The sequence below is a fragment of the Dermacentor albipictus genome, chromosome 9 (assembly GCF_038994185.2).
Source record: "Dermacentor albipictus isolate Rhodes 1998 colony chromosome 9, USDA_Dalb.pri_finalv2, whole genome shotgun sequence".
NCBI classification, from domain to species: domain Eukaryota; kingdom Metazoa; phylum Arthropoda; class Arachnida; order Ixodida; family Ixodidae; genus Dermacentor; species Dermacentor albipictus.
In genome coordinates, this window is record NC_091829.1 from 72,663,219 (window position 1) to 72,675,682 (window position 12,464).

At 47.0% G+C, this 12,464-nt stretch overlaps 1 long non-coding RNA gene across 1 annotated transcript in view; it reads left to right on the forward strand.

Moving 5' to 3' along the window:
- Positions 1–12,464, forward strand: part of LOC139049413 (uncharacterized) — a 71,810-nt gene that overhangs the window by 42,714 nt on the left and 16,632 nt on the right. Inside the window, exon 2 of the long non-coding RNA XR_011508220.1 lies at positions 4,106–4,180. This is a non-coding gene — a long non-coding RNA (uncharacterized lncRNA). The remainder of the gene's footprint in view (positions 1–4,105; positions 4,181–12,464) is intronic.

Sequence of the window (12,464 nt, forward strand, 5' to 3'; positions counted from 1 at the left end):
AAAGGAGCGTTCTGCCGCAACATTTCTTCAAATTGGCAGAATGATGGCAGAGATCGAAGTATTTGAAATGGCTCTAACCCGTGACTACAGGAGGCGAGCGTCACCGCCAAAATACACACTCTCTTCACTTGCGCCGTCTAGCGTCCGGAAGCGAAATTATTTCCTTGCGTTCTCCCATAGCGAAGCCGGAGGATTGCTTGATGTGTTCGTCACGGGCCGCGCCTTCTTTCTATTTTTCCCATGTTTTTCTGAGTGGTGCACATCCGGTGACGGTCTCGCGCATGAGCTGTTGCGTCTGCCTCGTTTCGTACAGCGGGCGGCTTTGCGCGTTTCAACACGGTCGAAAACGACATAGTTTCGTTCTCTGCGCGCGCTGCTGCTTGACGTAGGAACAAGCAGACGAAACCGAAGTACACCCTTCTTGCCATGCGGCGCGAAGTAAAAGAAAAACGTGCAGACATTCGGTTTGTGTGTATCACTGTTTCTATAAAATATAAGTCGCCTGTTTAAGCAAATAATTGATATCGGCTTGAATAATTTTTGAAGTAATGTGCCACTATGACTGACGTCTCAGCGGTGCATTGTACGTATAGGAGCCCTTGCGCGATATACGTCGACTCTCTTGGTGGGTGGGCGACGCCCGCGAGGGGAACGCCAAACGGCGTTTGGTTCTGAAATTTAAGCTCTTCGAGCGGCGGGTTAACAGACAGTGTTAGTATTGCGCCACGACGATACGTAGGCAGCACGCAAGCGCTTTGCGGAACGTAGGAGTGCGTGTCACGTTAGGGTTTTAATAGTGTAAAATGTTTACGTACGTAAGCGGGCGAACGTTGTTAGACGCCCGCCGCGTTAGAACGCGTTGACCACGGCCGTCAGTGTGTCGAGCCATCGGTCGGACTACAGACGCTGTTGATCTCGCCACGTGATGTAAAGACGCGTTTATAGTCCGATGTTACGAGCGCGCGTGCAAGCGTCGATCGGCGCCGGACGCGTCGGTGCGCATTGGTCGCATCCGGTTATGTTGGCTGCGCTAGTGCGTCGAACCACCGGTCGAACTACACACGCTGTTGTTCTCATATAGGTGATGTAACGCATGCGCGCGCTCGCGCTACGTCGGACTATATTTAGCCATTAACCTGTGCGCACGTTCATGCTACGGCGAACTCTATTTAGGCTTTTAAAGGAGTCTACATTTAATACGGATGCAATACACGAATCGTCTCTTGAAATATGAAAACTCTGTATTCGCTATCTTGGGTTGGCACAGTCATTTGCGACGAACTGCACACACTGGATGTCAAGCCTTTCGTGCAAAAAGTGCACACTCAACACTTTCTTTCAAGTTCTTATTTTTGTTTTGCATTCTCAGCATGCAATATCAAGGAATGGCTTCTGCGCGTTGACTTCAGGCAGCAAAGCCAAACTTTAGGCCTTTGAAAAGTACACCCTACCGCTGGTTGCCTTTGACAGCGCCATTTTGCGAAACTGTTTTTGTCTCGCGCTGTCCCGAACACACAGGAACCACGAGAGCAGCACGCAAGCCTCCCCACGTACGCACGCAAGAAGCAGGATGCGTGCGTACGCAGCGGTCACGCACGCATCACGTACCGCTCGCGTAGCGTTCTGCACCTGCGCACTTTGCAGAGCGTAGCGATCTTACGTACGCAACGCCTTCGCTTACGCAACGTGCGCAGTACTGAAGCTGTCTAATATACCCACTCTAGCACCTATGCGTGAAATCTACCACTGGAAGGACGCTGCCATCATAGAGTTTCTCACTACATTACCTAGAAGGAAATCTGGCGCTACTTCACTGTGGTATGCATGGGAATGCCGGTATATTCTGGATTTGGATTGGCATCGTTCTCGTAGAGACAGGACACCTTGAAGACGCGCTTGGCAAGTACCGTTCCGTCTGGCACAATGATTCACTTTCTACTAAAACAGCACGCGAAAAGCTGTTTTAGCTTTATTATTCCGTGAAAACATGTTTTCTTTAACTATGAGAACTTGTTACTGTGTGTACGACTACATGTTACGTAAAAAGTATTAGCGGGTCGCTAAAGTTCAAGGACTGACGACAAGGTTCGCGTTCGCTTTGACACAATTGGTCGTCTGTACTTGCTTTTCTACGCTTGGTCATGCATCGTGGGTGAGTAAAGATGTAATATGCGTGAATGGAAACATTTTATGAAGATTTTACTTTGAGAACGCGTTATTTGCGTATCCATATCCACGTTTTAGACGAAGCCTCTTACAACACCAGCCAACACTAGCCTCGCAGACACATATACCGTCATTCCCATGACGGCACGGCGTCCCCTTAAGAAACTCCCATAGACGGTGGCGCCAGATTACCCTCTAGGTGTTGTAGTGAGAAACTCTATGGCTGCCAAGCGGCTACTCTGCGCCGCCCCACAGGCGCCGACGACGAGATGCAATTCAGATGAGACGCGCAATGAACGTGATACGGAGCCTTCCTTCATTATGGTGGCACGATCAAGTTCAGGCGCCTGCAAAGACATCTTTTACCGCACGATAAAAATTAGCAAAAATTTTTTTAAACTTCAATTCGATAACTTTCAAAAATACGCGGAATGAGGCGTACACATTGTCCGTATAGATATCCTCGTGTAAATGCTATAGTTTCCGTATCATATATTGAATATTGCTAGCCTGACAGAAATGGGATGCAGGAACTTGGCGACGCCTTTGCGGTTTCTACATCGCGCAGATTTATTCTACAGTGTTTAGCGGTAAAATCATTACCATGGCACGCCTTAGTGCGCTATCAAGCTACGTAGTGGACAGGCAAATATACTCCACTTGGCGAAGCGACAAGTCTGGAAGTTCTCAATAGTAGGAAAGAAGATCTCTGTAGAAAGACACGGGCTGCGGGTGTTTTACGTCAATTATATTTGATCACTATGCATGTATACCTAGTTTCGTTCGGGAACTGAAGAGAAACTTATGTAGACATCGCAGGGCACCTACGCAGGTTGTGTAACGTACCAAGAGTGTGCTTTTCGTTAGGCAGCTGGCTCCATTAACCGTCGAGGAGTCCTGCCTGCTGTGTTACGTACTAAAACTTATTCATGCTTCTGGGCTTACACATTTAATCATAGAGAAGTTATATTCAGCGAGAACTGGAAACAGGAAATACGTTATCCCTAGTGTTAAACGCATCTGTTAGCCGACGCGGGCTTAGAAAAATTACTTTTGTGTAACGTACCAAGAGTGCACTTTTCTTTAGGCTCTGACTTCATTTCGTTCCATCTTGGTCCCCGCTTGGTTCAATACGAAAATTCGTTGACTTTTCTCGGCTTGCCCGTTTAATCATAGGGAAAGAAATTGAACAAATGGGGATAATTGGCAAAAATTTGTAACAGGAAACACGTCAGGCCTAGTGTTCGTTCCATACGTTAGCTGACGCGAGCAGAGCAAAAAAAAAAAAAGAATGTGAAATGAATTTAGAGTGCGTTTTATTTTCAATTTATTCTTTCTCGCTAAAGCTAAAAGGTTTCGCCTATAAATGCACTTATACTTTTCGATTTATTTTCATGCTTTACCTGGCGACAAGTAAGCGGCACCACGTACGCGTCACATGCTGCGTTAGATCCAGAATCGCCAACAAAGCGAGCGAGACCTGCTGCATATGTGAAGTTCGCCTCTTCGGTGACTCACATATTTTGGATGTAGCCTGGTTTTTATGCTGCCTTGTATTGTTGCGTTCTTTGTACACTTCGGCAGGGCGCGAATACACCATTGAACAAACAGCAAGGTGAGAAATTTCGTTTGGCATCCTGCGACGCATTACAACCAATCATGCTTTTACGGCACGGAACCGATACTTGTGGTACAGTGAGCGAAAGACAGTTCAGCTCTCATGGCATGGTTGAGTTAATGACTCGTACTAAGAGATGGTTGCGACGCTTTCTATGGGCCTCAACATTATTTTAGTATTTTTGCGGTAGTCTTTGGGCAGGCTCGCCTCACTCGGCTTCGTGAGGTGGTTAGTTTCGCGTGCACTGAACATTACTGGGACAAGTCATAGCGCTATCTCTGACCGCGAACATTACTGCAAATAATTTTGTTACTTTTTCAGAGACTTTGGAGGCGCGCCCACCGCGCCTGGCGTTCTGACGCAGTCAGCCAAATGCGGCTTGGTCCTGGTGAAAAAGTAAGTAGCAGGAAGTAACTCTAGAGGAAACCCTCGTCATGGCGCCCATGCACCGAAATCTGCAACTGCAAGAACGCCGCCATGTTGCCACTTTGCGCGCCGCGCAGGCGTCGAGGACGAGATGCGATTCAGACGAGACGAGCAATGAACGAGACACGGAGCCTCCCTTCATCATGCTGGCGTGATTTAGTTGAGGCGGCTGCAAACGCATTCTTTCACGCAGGATCAAAATTAGCCAAATGTTTTATATATGGCGGTTCGATATTTCTCAAAAATACACGAAAAAGAGCTTTACACATTGACCCTATGGATGTGCCTGTGGAAATCCTAGTTTTCGCATCATATGTTGCATATTGTTAGCCTGACGAAAATTGGAGGCAGTAACTTACTGCCCCTTTGTGGTTGCCACGTTTTTTCGCTCAAATTTACTGTGTGTTAAGCGCTAAAATCATTGCGATATCATGCCCTAGCGCGCTATCATGCCACTTAGTGGACACGCTTATATACTGCGTCAAGCGAAACGAGAAGACTAGTATTTCTCGTATGGAAATAAGCAGATCTCTGTATAAAGGTGAAGGCTGCGGATATATTCGTAAACATTGTGTGATCGCTGTTTGCACTGGCACGAAATCTTTGTAAACTGAAACGAAATTTTTATAGAGATGTCAGGGCACCTTTGGAGTTTCTATAGCGTACCAAGGGGGCTGTTTCCACTTGCAGTGGTGGCTCCGTCGACACAGTGTGTTTAACCAGAGAGAGAGAGAGAAAATGATAAATGAAAGGTACGGAGGTTAACCAAGACTGAGCCCGGTTGGCTACCCTACACTGGGGAAAGGGAAAGGGGGACGGAAAGATGAAAAGAAGAGAAAGTCCAGTGGAGATTTCATTCGGTCACTCAGTCCGGATCACAGGCGCTGACTCAATCCGGTCGCTCTCAAAAATCGCAGCAGCGCTTTTCTGGCCTTTTGTAGCTGTGATATGCGAGGCCATGATCCCAAGATCTTCTTCAAGGTGAACGGCTTTCCATCTAGCTGATTGAGAGCTGCGCAGAGGTCTTGCCTTTCATTTTCATAAGATGGGCACAGTAGCACAGTAGCACAGTAGGTGTTCTATGGTTTCCTCGACACCGCAGGCATTGCACTCGGAGCTATCAACCATTCCAATCAGAATTGCATAAACATTTGTGAATGCGACTCCCAAACGTAAGCGGCACAGCACTGTTTCCTCATTGCGCGGAAGACCTGGTAACAGCCGCAGTTGCATAGAGGGATCGAGGGAATGCAAGCGATGGTGAGTGAATTCAGACGTGTGCCACTTCTCCAATGTCAAAGAGTGCGCTAGCTTGCCTACGTGTTGGGCTGCGTTGGTCCGCGATAAAGGTATTGAAACAAGGGTTGCGCCTTCATGTGCTTTTCTAGCAGCTTCGTCAGCGAGGTCGTTGCCGGAGAAACACACTGAACACGACGTCGTGTCCTTTCGCGATCATGTGATGGCGCATTTCTCGTATCTCCGACACGAGTGGTTCACATGACCCGCGATGAAGAGATGCCAGAAGACATTGTAAGGCCGCCTTAGAATCGCAGAATATAGCCCGCCGATTAGGCGGTTGGTTATTAATATAATCAACGGCACCTCGGAGGGCAACAAGCTCCGAACCAGTCGATGATGTCAAGTGGGAAATCTTGTATTGGATGCTTAGTGATCGTGATGGTATAGCCACTGCGCTGGTGGAGCTGGTCTGAGTGGAAGAGCCATCCGTATATATGTGTATTCGATCAAAGTAGTAAGTGTGCAAACAATCCAGAGCTGTTTGCTTCAAGGCCAAGGTAGGCAGGTCGGACTTCTTTCTTATTCCTGGAACCATAAGACGCACTTGAGGTTGTTTTAAACACAACAAAGCTGAGGTTGAACGTGCAGAGGGTGTGAAACCCGATGGTAAGGAGGCACGATGAATGCTGACCTTGTTGGAGAAGGACACCTGTGGTCGTCGTTCCGGCAGGCACGCAAGAGAGCTTGTCTGCATCCATGAAACATGACGAACATGGGCTCTAAGCGTTTCGGTACTAATGTAAGTCGTGATCGGATGGTCTTGAGCCATTATAATGGTTCCAGCTGTTGAGGCCCTGCGCTGCGCCTAGGCAAACACGTAGTGCCTGCGCCTGCACGCTCTGAAGTTCTCGAAGATTTGACTTGCATGTTTTAGCAAGCACGGGAGAACTGTAGCGTAGGAATCCGATGAACAGTGCTCGATATAACTGTAGCATGGCGCCCACTGACGGTCCCCATGTTTTGCCGGCGATGAACTTGAAAACGTGGACAATAGATGTGAGCTTCTTCTTCAAGTGGGCAACATGAGGGCTCCAAGTGAGGTCCCGGTCTACAATGGCGCCCAAAAACCGGTGATTTCTCTTGTAGGAGATAGGCTGACCATTGATGCACACCGGATAAGGAGTCATCGCTTTTCGCGTAAAAGCGACTAACGCACATTTTTCTGTTGAGTTGGTAAGGCCTTTTTCGTGAAGGTAGTCAGATGCCTGTGTTGCTGCTTTCTGTAGCCATGCGCGAACCTGCAGGCGAGTGACCGCTGATGTCCAGATGCAGATGTCAGCCGCGTAGATTGAAACACTCACTGTTTCCGGTAGGGATTCGGCCAGCCCAAGAAGCGCAAGGTTGAAAAGAATAGGGCTTAGAACACCGCCTTGGGGAACGCCTCGGCATTTGTAGTGGTCGGTAGTCGGACCATCTTCCATTCGTACGAAAAAGGACCTTTGTGTCAAGTAGTTACTAACCCATGGATATACTCGTCCTCCTAGTTCAATTGTCAAAAGTGCGTCTAGAATGGTTTGATGGAAAACGTTGGAATGAAGTGTTCTGGACTAAAGCATAGAAGTAGTGTGGTTTTCTCTGGCGCCAATAAATATGTAGTACGTCTTCAACTTTCGTTCAATACTGAGCTTCATCGATTCTTCGGGGCTTTACAGTTTACCTTAAATGTTAACTCCTGCGATATTTCGAATTCATTAGATGTCTGCAAAATTTGCTGAAGACGTTCCTCTGGACACGCCGGTTGGCCACATCTTTGAGACACCAGGGTTGAAATAAATATTAGATTTTACGTGTCAAAACTACGATCTGATTTTGATGCACATCGTAGTGTGGCACACTGGAAACATCTACCACCTGGGTTTCTTTACCGTGCCCCTGAATTTAAGTACACGGGTTTTTCGCATTTCTTCCCCATTTGAATGCGGCGGCCATGAGCACGGTTGAGAGTATAGCAGATTTCTAGAGAAATATTTTGTCAATCAACTGAAACCAGATGCGTTTTCTTCTCTTCAGCTATTGAACACATTGTGTTATGAGTTAAACAGATGTATACGCAGAGCATACTGGGAATTAATGGCGGACGTCAAAGTAGAGACGTCAGACCTATAGCAGACGTCAAAGACCTGTAGGACAAATCAGATGGGCTGAAATTCATTGGTGTCATAGCTTGGTTCTGAAGTGGCTGCAGACGTTCAATATGCGTAGAGTACGTATTGTCCCTTGACGATGCATAATACGAAAGATGGCTATGGATATAAGCAAAATACAAAAGATCGTACGACGTGAGGTGGAAAATAAGTTCTTGTCCTTGCGATAATGTGGATGCCAAATGCAACCTTTTTCACAAGTAACCGGGCGTGTCCATGAAATTTTAGTTCAGTATCAAAGATGACACCGAGGAATTCCACTTCGTCGAAATCTGTATAGCCTAATCACCAATGTACACAGAAGTGGGCAGGTCCATTGAATGTCGTTGTGAATGCAACACCATAGATGTTGTTTTATTGGGATTAATTTGCACATGATTATTTCAGCACCATAAATAATACTGTTTAACTCGGTGTTAAAGTTAGACTGGAGTGTGGCAATTGATGTACTGAATGTAAAGGTGGTCATGTCATCAACGTAAAATATGCACTTGACTTTGGCAATAATACTCTGTATATAACTCATTAATAAACATCAAAAATAAAGGTGGGCGTAAAACTGATCTCTTTGGGACCCCTACGTTAATTAGCTTGGATGATGAGAGATGACCATTAGGCTGTAGCACATGAGACAAGTTATTCAAGTAGTCTGTTGCAAAGTTTAGTAGAGGACCAGATATACCAAATGATGGGATTTTAACAAGTGGTGTGCGATGGTTTATTGTGTAGAATGCCTTCGTCAGATCGATGAATACAAAACACACAATTAGACCTCCGTCAATAGCTTGCTCGATTTCTTCAGTTAAAATAATAAGTGTGAGTTCGGTTGAACATCCTTGTGGAAGTCCGAATTGCTGAGGAAACAAAAGGGTAAAGTTATTTAGGTACCGCATTATATGGAATGTGGAAAAGCTTTTCAATCACTTTAACAGAAAAAGGAAAGCTACAACTTGGCCTGTAATTTCCTAGTGAAATGCGATCACAACTCGGAAAGACCCCTGCAGAGTTTGTCAATGATTAGTGCCAAGACTGAGGACATTTGTTACGAAATTACTTTTACTTTACAAGGATAAATGTGGTCTAAGCCAGCGCTTGTGGTCTTCAATAATTTCATAACCTTGTGAACTTCATCTGCAGTCGTCGAATGCAGGTAAAATAATGGCTACACCGAGGTATATGAGATAAAGGACACGCCGGCTGCTGCGAATCGGTAGATGCGTAAAAATGGTAACTCTATATACACTGGGACAAAAATCCTCCCAGTATAGGCAACGAAGAGATACAGGTCTATGTTATTACGTGCTTCAATGTTGCTATGTTGATGGTTTGCGACGAAGAGGTGAGTGGCATGGTTAGCGGCAAATCAACTACGATATCGAATAAGCGGAGGCCGCACCGAATCGTGGCCGTATTTCTGCTTTAGAGAAGATCAATCAACGCACTTATTTCTTCGCACTCAACTTTACTTCACAGGGGTCCAGAGCAGCAGTGTTCTTAGCAGCCACAAGAGCAGCAGCGAACAATACTCGTGGGCGAAATACACTTTTAGTCAAAAGTTCTTCAAGCGCCATTCACCCATGTTGTCGATCAAGGAATGTTTACCACACATGCAGTAATAAGGTGCTTCTGCTCATATCTATATTGTGCTGCCCGAGAAAATAGGAGAGGTTTTTTTTGAACCAGGGTCACGAAGCGTGATTATGACCTCAAATCACCGGAGAGATGAAAGCAACACGCTGCGAATGAACCCCACGCGAATTCCGACGCCGATATTTCTGTGCCGGCGCTGGCCGAGCTTGTCGCGTACCATTTGAATCATATTCTGTCAATGGATCTGGAAGTGGAAGGTTCCACGGCTGCTGCATTTTTTCTTTGATCTAAATTAGTTTTAACATCACGCGCACTAAATCTTCCATGCGTTTTCGTTACCCTACGTTGCACTAAATGTTTTGAAGGAATGCATACCAGAACGCCCAGCAAAGTACTTGTGTTTAATGTTACAAGTGTTACGCTACTCTGAAGCTGTATACGTCCTCCAGACATTTATCGGTGCTCTGGCTCCCTCACAATATACGAAACGACGTCTACCAAGACAAAAATCAGACCAAATGGACGCGCGCCGGCGTGCGTCTGGTAGGTTCGAACCACCATTACACGCAAGGAGCGCCAAACACAAGGCACGGGGGCGCGAGCTTTCACGCGCCGGCAGGCGTACGTGTAGTTTGACCTTAGAACTTCCACGGCACACTTTGATTCGTATCCAGCGCCCCTCCATTGTGGAAGCCTGCAAACAACTGGGACTGGAAACATTCATCACAGTGACGCAATTTATTGTGATAGCATTTATATGGACACTCCTGGCGCATTTCTCTGTCGGCGTCCCCTCAGGTTCCGTATGAAGCCCATACCACACGTATGCTTGCGAACGTGCGCAAGCTCGCGTCTACGCGTCTTGCGCCTGCCACGCCTCGCGAGGAACGGTGGCTTGCATCCACAAACACGCGCCTCCATGAGAGCGACCACATGCGTTCACTGGGCGCCCTCATAGACGCCTTGGAAAACGCGACTTCGTACTTAGGTATTGAAAGTGCCTCAAAATGCTTCGATACCTGTCATTGTAATTATTACATATTTAATGCGGTTAGATAAGAACGGAAAAGAAAGAATAAGCACTTTATTGCATGTTATATATATTCACAGAGTTGAATGTACCACGCCATAGCTGCGAAGCCAGGCGCGCTGATGCGAGGCAGCCCAAGAGAGAGATAAAACTTTATTATGCCCGTGATGGGGTCCAGGGCTGGCGGGGGTCGGGAGACTATCCTCCAGTCCCCCCTTCCTCACACGGGAGCCAGTCCTCGCTTTCTGGTGGCGTCTTCGGCCATCCGGACAGCCCAGAGCTGCTGCTCTGGCTCCAAGCTGTGCAGCAGTCTCCCAATGTTCGGTCGTAGCTATGATGCGTGTAGTATTAGTGCGGTAGGTGTTTGTCGGTGAGGCTTGAGGGCATTGCCAGATAATGTGATCGAGGTCATCGTGGGCCTCGCAAGCTTTGCAGAGTGGGGAGTATGCGTCGGGGCAAATGCGGTTGTACAACACGGCGTTCGGCTAAGTTGGAGTCTGAAGTAGTCGCCAAGTGGTGGATTGAGATTCATTCATTGTTTTGAGTGCTGGGGGGTAGCGTAAAAGCTCTCTGCGGTCATGGAGGAGGATTTCTTTGAACGTGACCATTCGGTACAGCGCGTGAATGCGATGCAGAACCGAGGGCTGGTCAGGATGGGAAGACTCAGGCGAAGGACGATACGCCCGGTGTGCGAGAGCTCGGGCGACATCGTGGGTGGCTTTGTTTCCAGCCAGACCCGAGCCACCACGGGCCCGGATGATCTGCACGCGGCGTTGCCTTGAGGGAGGAGTGACAGATAGTACCTTCTGCACTTTGGGTGCTATCAGTCCTCTTGTGCAGTTGCGAATGGCTGGTTTTGAATCGGAATGCCAGAGAGACTGTTGACCCAGATCGTGCCCCGCTTCTACGCGTACGAGCCATGCCTCACTGCACGTGCATGCGTGAGTGCGCGGATGCCTATTAGCGTGCCTCCGCAGGCTTATGTGCGGTGTCGGCTTAAAGGGACACTAAAGGTAAACAATAAATCAAGCTAATCTGATAGATTAAGGCTCAATGATCTCTATGGCTTCAATATTATCGTGAACAGAGCTTTAATAATCGAGAAAGTGAGGTAAATGCAGGGCATGATTACAGGCTCCCCCGGGACTTTCAAGTACGTGGACTAGACGAAATCACTGCTGAGTAAAATTCTGTCCCTTGTATTCAAACACTCGTTGCAAAAAAAAACATTCCTTAATTGTATTATCAGGCGAAATAAAACGCTACTTCTCCAGTTCTATTTCATTTTTCGAAAAAAAAAATTGTACCCATTGAAAGATCCTCGACAACGACACGGGTGGTCGAAAGGTTTCGTTTTCGCTCAACTGTGCGCCGCCCACGCTTTAGCGTTTCAGTAGTTTCGCTATGGCGTAGTGCTCCGCTCGTTTTTCTCTATCGCGAAACTCGCACAAACTGCAAGTAACAGAGAATTCAACTTCCACGTGATATGGCGGGATGACCGAATGGTCTGAGCCACCAGACCAAAAAGCACATGCAGCAGCGAATTCATGGATGGATGGATGGATGGATGTTATCAGCGTCCCCTTTGGAACGGGGCGGAGGTTAGCGCCACCAAGCTCTTGCTACTATACTGCCTAATATCCTACCTAGGTTAAACATTAAAAAAAGAAAAAAAAACACTATGAACTACCACGCCCAAATTTTCTGATCCCCTATTGCGAACTGTGCTTTTGTACGTCTCCGTCTTTTGTTGTTTCCCTACTTTTCTTCCACCAATCCTCCAGTCGCCTCTTACTAATGTCTATTGCGGACATGTTTGCTTTACCACTGCTCCCTCTGAACCGAAGGGCTTCAAGGAGGCCAGTAATGCCTAAATCGACCGCTGGGTAGACGTCTTCACATTCTAATAAAACATGCTCCGTAGTTTCCCTAGCTTTACCACAGCAAGCACATGCTTCTTCTTCCTTCTTATATCTCGCTTTATAGGTGCGTGTTTTAAGGCATCCCGATCTCGCTTCGAAAAGTAATGAGCTTCCCTTTGAGTTACCATAAATGGTTTCTCTCCTGATTTCGTTTTTTCCTCTTAAGTAGTTACTCATGGCAGGTTTCTTTTCCATTGCCGCCACCGATGAGATTAATTCATCCTCTCTGACTTTCCGCTTGACCTTCTTTGTTGCTGTGTTGTCCACCC